The sequence below is a fragment of the Mixophyes fleayi genome, chromosome 1 (genome assembly GCF_038048845.1).
Source record: "Mixophyes fleayi isolate aMixFle1 chromosome 1, aMixFle1.hap1, whole genome shotgun sequence".
Classification (NCBI taxonomy): domain Eukaryota; kingdom Metazoa; phylum Chordata; class Amphibia; order Anura; family Limnodynastidae; genus Mixophyes; species Mixophyes fleayi.
Window position 1 is genome coordinate 443,432,117 of NC_134402.1, and position 9,763 is coordinate 443,441,879.

Genomic DNA, 9,763 nt, shown 5'->3' on the forward strand with positions numbered 1-9,763 from the left:
ATCGATTTACTAAACCTAGACAGCAAATGTAGAGTTGTTGCCATTGCAACCAATCAGATGGTAGCTATCATTTATCTAGTACATTCTAGAACACGAGGGCTAGAACCTGATTGGTTGCTGTGGGCAACACATTCACTTTATCTTTTTAGAAGGTTTAATAAATCTATAACTTGGGGAGACCTTGTCTATATCAGTCACTGTCAGATTACAGGGGCCTTGCTGCTATACAGTGTTTGGATGTACCTCATGCCACACCCACACTAATGGATTTACATTATATTATTATTGTTGTTTATATAGCGCAAACCATATTCCACACCCCTGTACAGAGAATATAATATATATCATTCACATCAGTCCCATTGGAGCTATTGTCTAAGTTCCGTAACATACACGTATTCTAGGGTCCATTTTGTCAGCAGCAAATTACCCAACCAGTCTGTTTTTGGTGTGTGGGAGGAAACCGAAGAGCCTCCCTAAATGAGATGAGAACCTTGTCTAAAACATTATCATCTTAATTGTCGCTATGGGGCCTATTTATTAATTAACAGGGTTTTGCCCCATTAATTACCATCCGTCATTACAACATAGGAGACTGTCCCAGCGATAACTTCGCTTACCTTAATACTCCTGTTGTCTGGCTCTTCTCTCCGTTCACTATTGCAAAGACGCTTTGCGATGGTAACTGGCGAGGAGAGCTGGTCATCTGCGGTGAGGGATCCGAAGAGCCGTCTACCGCAATGCTCTCCCCATAGGATTCAATGGCTAACGTTTGCTTCAGATGGCGTTCACCACGGGGAACAAGTTTAAGCTAAGCTTTTCGGAACTTGATAAAATTGCCCAAACTGTCCCCATTGACTATTATGGGAACTGCGGTTAAGGCGCTAGGCTTTTTGTAAATGAATATTTAACTTAAATATGCCGTCAGAGAGTAACGGGATTTAATGGGTAATTTATTAAAGCGAGACTCTATAGCAGCAAGACTACCTGGGAGAAGAGTGCATCCTAAGGTGAGTTTTGAGCCAGTCATGTGACCCTCACATCCAAACCTAGGGCCAGCTAAGAATTGTTAACTTAAATAGAAAATCCAGGCACTAGTATGAAAAAAAAAATCATAAATGATTAAATACAGTTATCTATAATATAAATGCTTAGTGGCGTGTGTGTGTGTGTGTGTGTGTGTGTGTGTGTGTGTGTGTGTGTGTGTGTGTGTGAAAAATAAAACCAAGCTGCAGCGCCACCTGCTGGGTGGAGTTATACACTGACCTACTAAATTCTTAGTGTGTGTGGGAAAAAAAAATTCAGAAAGGGCTGAAATTTGGTATACTAAGATGTTATTAATTTGTTAATTTAATTTGTTAATTGTTAAAAGTGTTTATAAAGATTTAAAAAATAAATAAATATATATATATATATTTCTTGAAGGAGCAGTGACAGTTGGGAGTGGTTGGTGGTTGGTGGTTGCCGGGGGTGACAGAGTGAGAGGAGTGTGATACTCAGGACCGCTGAGAGAGATCCCTGTGTCTGGATAGACATCTGGATAGATGTGGCGATGAAAATGAAGGATGAGGTGGTGACGTGGACAAAACCACGTTAAAAAAGGGCGCTTACGTCGGGAAGTAACGCTCTTCCCCTGAGGAGGCCTGGGCTATGGCCCAAATGCATGACAAGAACCTTTTTAACACCTTAAGTAGCTTGATTTGACTAGAATGCATGAGTATCATGCATGGGTTAACTTGTAATAATAATATTTATGCTCCTATTTGAATAGAATTTGCAGGGACTCATTTCTGCTATTGCAGGACTCTCTAGACAACCCTTGGTGCACTACAATTCCCATCACGACACGTTTACTGCACATGAATATAATGTATACCTTCCAACAGTCCTCAATTTTGTGGGATTGGCCGGGAGAAGAAATGGGGATTACATATTAGGGACCAATGGAGGCTGGGGTTTGGGTTGATGTGGGGTAACCAAATTTCAAAAGTACTGCAATGTTTGAAGCTATATCATCATCAGCAGCAGCTATTTATATAGCGCCACTGATTCCACAGCGCTGTACAGAGAACTCCCTCACATCAGTCCCTGCCCCATTGGAGCTTACAGTCTAAATTCCCTAATATACACACACACAGACAGAGACTAGGGTCAATTTGTTAGCAGTCAATTAACCTACTAGTATGTTTTTGGAGTGTGGGAGGAAACCCACGCAAACACGGGGAGAACATACAAACTCCTCACAGATAAGACCATGGTCAGGAATCAAACTCATGACCCCAGCGCTGTGAGGCAGAAGTGCTAACCACTAGGCCACTGTACTGGGTTGCACCTACTTGTACTCCATGGTCTCATCAATTATCCATATACCATACTCTGAACCCAGTACTTAATGAGTAATATACTGGCTTCAGCTTTAGGGGGTGATGTACTGTATGTTAACTGAGGCCTGTGCAGTGGTGCTTTGATATCTACTTGCACATAGTTAATACATGAGTGGTTTAGTGCTAGAATTGCAGCGAGTCTCTGTTTGTGGGCCGTGCTGCGGGATGCAACATTTTATGTGACACCACCTATTATCAGCAGCTGATGAACTCTCCGGGTGAACACACTTTCCAGTTTCGCCTCCAGCCAAACATTTGTCTCGTCTGCACTCCGGGAACCTGTCAGAGAACATCATGGTGCTGATTTTGTTTTTCTAAATAATTCAGTGTTTTCCTGCTAAGAAAAGGAACAAGTTCATTTTAATCTTTTTTTTTTTTTTTTGGGCTATGGAATGAGGCATAAACAATATGAAGATAAAATACCGAATAAACTCAATTGACATAACAGAATTGTGGGAAAAGAAATATATTATAAAAATACAATGAATGGAAACTGTTTTAAAATGCATTGCAAAATTCAATTATATTTTATACGAGCTTCGATTATATTTAATTTTATACAGCATATTTAAAAGGTTTTGATGTTATCGTCTTTGCAAGGTCAGGAATCCTGGATCAAAATATAATCGCGCTGTATGAATCACCTAGATTCTGTATGTCTTGTCTGCAAATCTTCTGCTTTGTTTGGTTTCTCACTGACTGTTCACCTTTCTGCCCCAGACCGCTGTCTACAACCAGGGCCGGATTAACCCGAGGTCTAACTAGGCTAGAGCCCAGGGACCTCAGGCATCTGGGGGTCCCGCCGGCATTCATCTGTTTGTGGGGTGTCCCTGCCCCCAGCTCTGACTGTCAGCTTGAGAATGGCAGGAAGCTAACAGCAAATGTTATGCTGTTAGCTGCCTGCTGTCACTGTAGTGCTTCCGCAGCGCGCAGTAATCTCCTTACTGAGGAGATTACTGCGTGCCGCGGGAACACTACAGGGAGTGACAGAAGAACGGAAGCAAGCAGGTAAGCGCTCTGGGGGAATGGGGGCCCCTCATAGCCCGGGGGCCTCCATTCCCTTAATCCGGCCCTGTCTACAGCTGATAAAAACATTTACTAAGGCTGTGTACACACTAGAGGGTTTTCAACCGATTATCGGACCAATCACAAGATAAACGGCAGTTTGACCAGATATCGCATTAGTGTGTACACTGCAACGATGAATGATTATCATTTCAAAGCACATTGTATCGTTTCATTTGATCTTTAAACCAAACTAAAAATCTTGTTCAATGATGGAGCGACGTCCTTCCAATCCTTCAGTGTGAACGCTCTCAGGACAGGCAGTGTCCATAGATCTCTAAGGAGTGTGAAGTGTCATGATCTTTTCAGCCGATGGTTATGACAGATGAAGAGCACAGATCTGACAGTAAATCGTGTAATACGTGTTTAGTGTGTACGCATGAATCGGCTGCTGATCGGGACTTATAGTCATTGGTAAAATCGTTAACGGTGTCACATCAGGAGAAGTTCTCTGTATTGTGTATCCAGTCTGAAATTAACCATTAGTTGTTCTGCTTTTATTTCTGCTTGTTCCTCAGGACTGGATGGTTTTCCACCTTCAGGACGAGGATCATTCGCCCCCCTCCGCTCTGTACTCAATGCGGCTGCTCGACTCATCTTCCTCTCATGCCGCTCCTCCCCTGCTTCCCCTCTCTGCCTTGTCCTACACTGGCTCCCCATCCCCTACAGAATCCTCTTCAAACTCCTTACCACCACTTACAAAGCTCTCTCCCAGTCTACTGCCCCCTACATCTCCGACCTCCTCACCATTCACACGCCTGCCCGATCCCTGCGCTCTGCCACTGACCGTCGCCTCTCTTCCACTCTCATTACCACTTCCCACTCTAGAATCCAAGACTTCTCCCGAGCTGCCCCCCTACACTGGAACGACCTCCCTCGCTCCATACGTCTCGCTCCCAAGCTGTGCTCCTTCAAACGAGCACTTAAAACTCACCTGTTCCTTAAAGCCTACCAATCATCCACCTAACCCCTCACCTACTCTGCTCACTCTTCCCTCTCTCCCCTGGTATCACCACTCCCTCTCGTGTCTGTTAGGATGTAAGCTCGTTTGAGCAGGGCACTTCTTCCCTCGTGTCTCCACACCTGTTCTTCTGCTCCGTCCTTACTCCATTTGTCTATCCCAGAGTTTCTGAAGCATTTGTACTTTGTGTTTATTGTTCTGTTTAACCCTGTATGGTTTGCTGTTTTTACTATTTTTACTATGTACGGCGCTGCGGATACCTTTTGGCGCCTAACAAATAAATGATGATAATAATAATAATTGTTAATTTTAGTGATGAGCCCTTTGTGGAGTATTTTGTGTGGGCTGCTGGTAACAATAGGTTTGTATGGTGCAACTTCTTTCACTTATCTGCAGCAGGAGCCTCCTATTCCCCCATAGTTCTTTGCAGCTACAAGATATAGAAGCATAAAAGACCGTAGTGATGATAATCATCATCATTTTATTTATATAGCGCCACTAATTCCGCAGCGCTGTACAGAGAACTCATTCGCATCAGTCCCTGCCCCATTGGAGCTTACAATCTAATTCCCCTAACACAAACACACACACAGACTGAGAAATACTAAGGGCAATTTAATAGCAGCCAATTAACCTCCCAGTATGTTTTTGGAGTGTGGGAGGAAACCGGAGCACCCAGAGGAAACACACGCAAACACGGGAAGAACATACAAACTTAACACAGATAAGGCCATGGTCAGGAATCAAACTCATGACCCCAGTGCTGTGAGGCAGAAGCGTTAGCCACTAAGCCATCATGCTTAGTGGTTAACGCGTCTGTTGCTGTTTCTGTTACAAATCCACTGCTCAGTCTGGTGTGAGGCGATCCAGGCAACGTCCCCCACGTTTTGTTGGCCAGTCACCATCAATCCTTCTTAATGCATCCTTGGCTGTTTGTACCAGCGGCTTTGCTCGACCGTTTGCTTGCGGATGGTAAGGGGCAATAGTGACCCCTACAATTATATTGTTATCAGTAAAACACTTAAATGTTTCTGATGTGAAGGCAGCTCCGTTGTCCATCACAGTGACATCGGGTATTCTATGAATTGGAAATAGCTGTTGAAGGTCTGAGACCGTAACAACAATGACCACTAGAATGAAGAAATGTGTTCCCTTCAAATGGCTCATCAACACCAATGTGAAGTCTGGACCATGGCTTCCTTGTAATCTCTCAGGTGCTAAAGTGTACTTGTGTTGAGTTACTTGACATTTGTCGCACTGGTTTACAGGACTACCTTCTTTGCCCACACCAATCGGGCCACCGGACATATGTCTTGGCTAGTGCTTTCTTGCGCACAATTCATGGATGGGCAGCATGTAACATTGAGTTATGTTTGCAACCTATTTTTGGAATGATTACTCTGTTGCCCCATAACCGGCAGCCTTTATGACAGGAGAGCTAATGTTGAGGATTTGCATATGTCCAGAAAGTCACTCAATTGGCCAAACCTTCCGCAGGATCTAGTTCTGTAATCTGGTCAGCTTGCAGAAGAGAAAGATAGAGCATCAGATGTGGACTGATAGCATCTTGTAAAAAAGTTTTTAATCATAACCACTAAACAAGGCACTCCAAATTAGCATTAGAGGCGATATAATAGTGTTGGTTTGTCTTTCGCCATCAACCTGAAAGTGGCTGTTATAGCAGGAGCCTCTTTATCAATCTGTATGTACTTGTGTTTAGTAGATGGTATGGGTTCTGGAGCAGTAAGCAGAAGGCGCATCCTACCCTAATTGAGAACACCCATAAGGCGAGGCATCAGTTGTCATTACCAAGGATCAGTCCTTATTTTAGTGAGCTAGCACAGAATCTGATCTAAGTTGTTGCTTGACATTTCTGAAAGCTTGAGGGTGACCATGAGTCCATTCTCTGAAGGCACTGAAGGCATTGAGAGGCTAAGTCACTGTTGCTTTAAGATCAAGGAAACTTTGATAGAGGTTCAATGACCTAAGGAATGCTCAGTATTCCTGTTTGGTCTTTGGTTTCCGAACACCATGTATAGCTATTATATTTTTATTTCTTGGTTGGATACCAGATGTGTCAATGCATTAACCTAAAAATGTCACACTTAGCATACGTCTGAAAATAAACAAGCATTTCTCTGAGACACAGGGTTAATACACTTTCAGAGGGTCCCATAATCAGCACATCATCAAAGTAGGGTGCAAATCCTGGCATTTTGGAGACAATGGTTTCCATGAAATGCCGGAAGGTTCTTGGAGCAACACATATGCCAAACTGAAGCTTCTTAACTCAAAATGTGCTCATGCAGCTGCTGATCTGTTTGGACGAAATCAAGTTAAGCAAAACTATGTACCTCTGGCTAAATCTACAGGTAATTGATTAACAACAGGTTCTATGTATTGATGCTGTCCAAGGTAGCAATCACCACAGAATCTTATATTTCCATTCTGCTTAATCACAGATACAAGCCCGCCATGTTTGTGTAACTGGCTCATGAAGATCTTGAACAATGAGGCAGTCAAATTCAATGCCACTTTTTGGGTGCAACACATCTGGAACTGTTCTGGCGTTCATGTGTATAGGAGGAACATATGGGTCCAACTTTAATGATGATACTGGGGGTCCTTTATAAGTTCCCAATTCAACCTTGAAAACTGGAACAAATTATTCAACTACGTCTATTAGTGGTTCTTCACTCATAACAAGGACACCTTGAACAATGACTCTCAGCTGAGTGGACTAGTTGTTACCTAAATAGGTTTCTTGTCAGCTTTTTGAGAGAATAAGAGGCAATTTCCAAACAAAATCGCCGTAGCAGATTCCTACCTCACAGCTACCTTCCGGTTCAATGGTTTCGCTGTTATAATCTCTCTGGTTGCAAGTAGGCCTACTTAGACCTAGGGATGGTGTGTGGAAAAAGCCCATTTCATGCATCTATGCTTAAAATTGAAACTCCAGGCCCTGAGTCAAGTGTCCTTTCACGCACATGGCCATTCACAAGCACATTTACAGTCACTTCTAGACCTGCAGTCACCTGGTTGGCAGCATTGTGACTAATGTAGTGCAATTTGATCAGTAAGTATGATGGGGCATTTGGGTTGGAATTTATTTAATTCTTTCAACTCTGCACCCATGGGTGCTATTATTTTCACTGTATTAAACATTTTAGAAATAAATGTTTCTGCAGCAGAGGCTTCACCTGGTGAAATACTCCTGTGGAATACACAGTAACATTTACCTCAGATCAACAGTCTGCTATGTTCAGGATTTAATTCACAACACTCCACAGAGACTGCGTTGACTAAGGTTGTCAATGATTTGATCACTGCTAAAACTAAACACCATTACTCTCTTCTAATTCTCCTGGATCTCTCTGCTGCATTTGACACGGTTGACCACTCTCTTCTCATACAAACGCTACAATCTTTAGGTCTTCAAGTCACAGTTCTATCCTGGTTCTCATCCTACCTATCTAGTCGCTCTTTCAGTGTTTATTTCTGTGGGTCCACCTCCGCTCCGCTTCCTTTGTCAGTTGGAGTACAACAAGGCTCAGTCCTAGGTCCTCTGCTATTCTCTATCTACACAATTTCTCTAATAAGCTCCTTTAGATTTTAGTATCATCTCTTTCGGATGATACACAAATTTATCTATCCTCTCCTGATCTCTCGCCATCTGCGTTACTGACTGTTTTTTTGCCATTTCATCTTGGATGTCCTCTCGCCAACTGAAACTCAATCTTTTAAAAACAGAGTTAATAATATTCCCATTCACCAACAGAAGTTACCTACCTGACATTTCTGTTTCTATTGACAACATGACCATAAATCCCACCCCACAAGCTCGCTGCGTAGGTGTAATCCATGACTATCCTTTGTTTCCCACATCGACTTTATATTTAAATCATGTTGCATGCATTTAAAATACATTTCTAGAATATGCACATATCTCCCACAAGACACTGCAAAAACTCTAATTCATGTACTAATCATCTCCCGCATTGACTTTTACAATTCCCTCCTTACTGGTCTTCCCAAAATCAGACTCTCACCCCTACAATCTATTTTGCATGCAGCAGCCAGATTGATCTTCCTTGCAAAACATTCTTCCTCTGCTGAGTCACTCTGTCAGTCTCTACATTGGTTGCTTGTTTTTTACTGAATCTAACATAAGATTCTTCTACTAACATACAAGGCTATCAACAAATTTGCACCGACATACATCTTCTCACTTGTCTCAAAATATCTCCTAACTCAACACCTCTGTTCTGCACAAGATCTGCGTTTCTCATCCACTCTCATCACATCGTCCTACTCCCAGTTACAGGACCTTTCTCGAGCTGCACACACTCTATGGAATTCCGTCCTTTGCACAATTAGACTTTCTTCTGGTCTACAAACCTTCAAGCATTCTCTGAAAACTCACCTCTTCAGGCAAGCTTATAATATTCCTCAACCACACTCTTTATCTCCCCAGGTTCCACTATTGCCACTCTCTACACAATTCACACAAAGACAACAACCCCTGACTGCTGTATAACTGTTAGGTCCGTCTGATCTGGTGACCTGAGAGGCGGGGAATTCAAACTCCGCCACTATTTGTTAGGTCCGTCTAATCACGTGACCTGAGAGGCGGGGAAGTCAAACTATTTAGTCTTCACTCTGACACTCTCCTGTGTCAGAGCAACAAGTGGACTTAGTGTCTGGCTGCTCCTGATCCCTGTGCTTTCCCTGTGCATTTCTCCCTGTGAATACTGGCTGACTTTCTGTGTACCGACTCGACTTGTCTGATTAACTCTGTATCTGCTGAATCTCTGGCAAAACGCATTGGCTAACCTTCTGTGTACCGAACCGGCTACAGTTCCTGGCTCCTCTCGTGTTTGTCTCCTCGTGCCTCTCTGCTAGACAGCAAGGTACGTCTGGCTTCCTACTTCTTACAGTTAAGCTGTTTAATATCCAGCTAGACGAGGCCTTTTACTGTGTTCCCAGAACCGTTCACCCTACTACTATCTCTCTACCACCTTCGATACCGTTGACCACGCACTCCTTTTCCAAACTCTCAAATTTTTAGGCTTATGTAACAATGTCATCTCCTGGTTTTCCTCTTACCTCACCAACCGCTCCTTCTCAGTCTCTACTCATGATTCTACATCACCCCCTCTTCCCCTACCCGTTGGCGTTCCTCAAGGCTCCGTTCTTGGCCCCCTGCTTTTCTCCCTCTACACCTCCTCCCCTGGTGTCCTCATCCACTCCTTTGGCCTCCAGTACCACCTCTATGCTGATGATACCCAAATCTATCTTTCATCCCCTGACCTCTCCCCTTCCCTTCTGTCTCGTGTCTCCTCCTGTCTCTCAG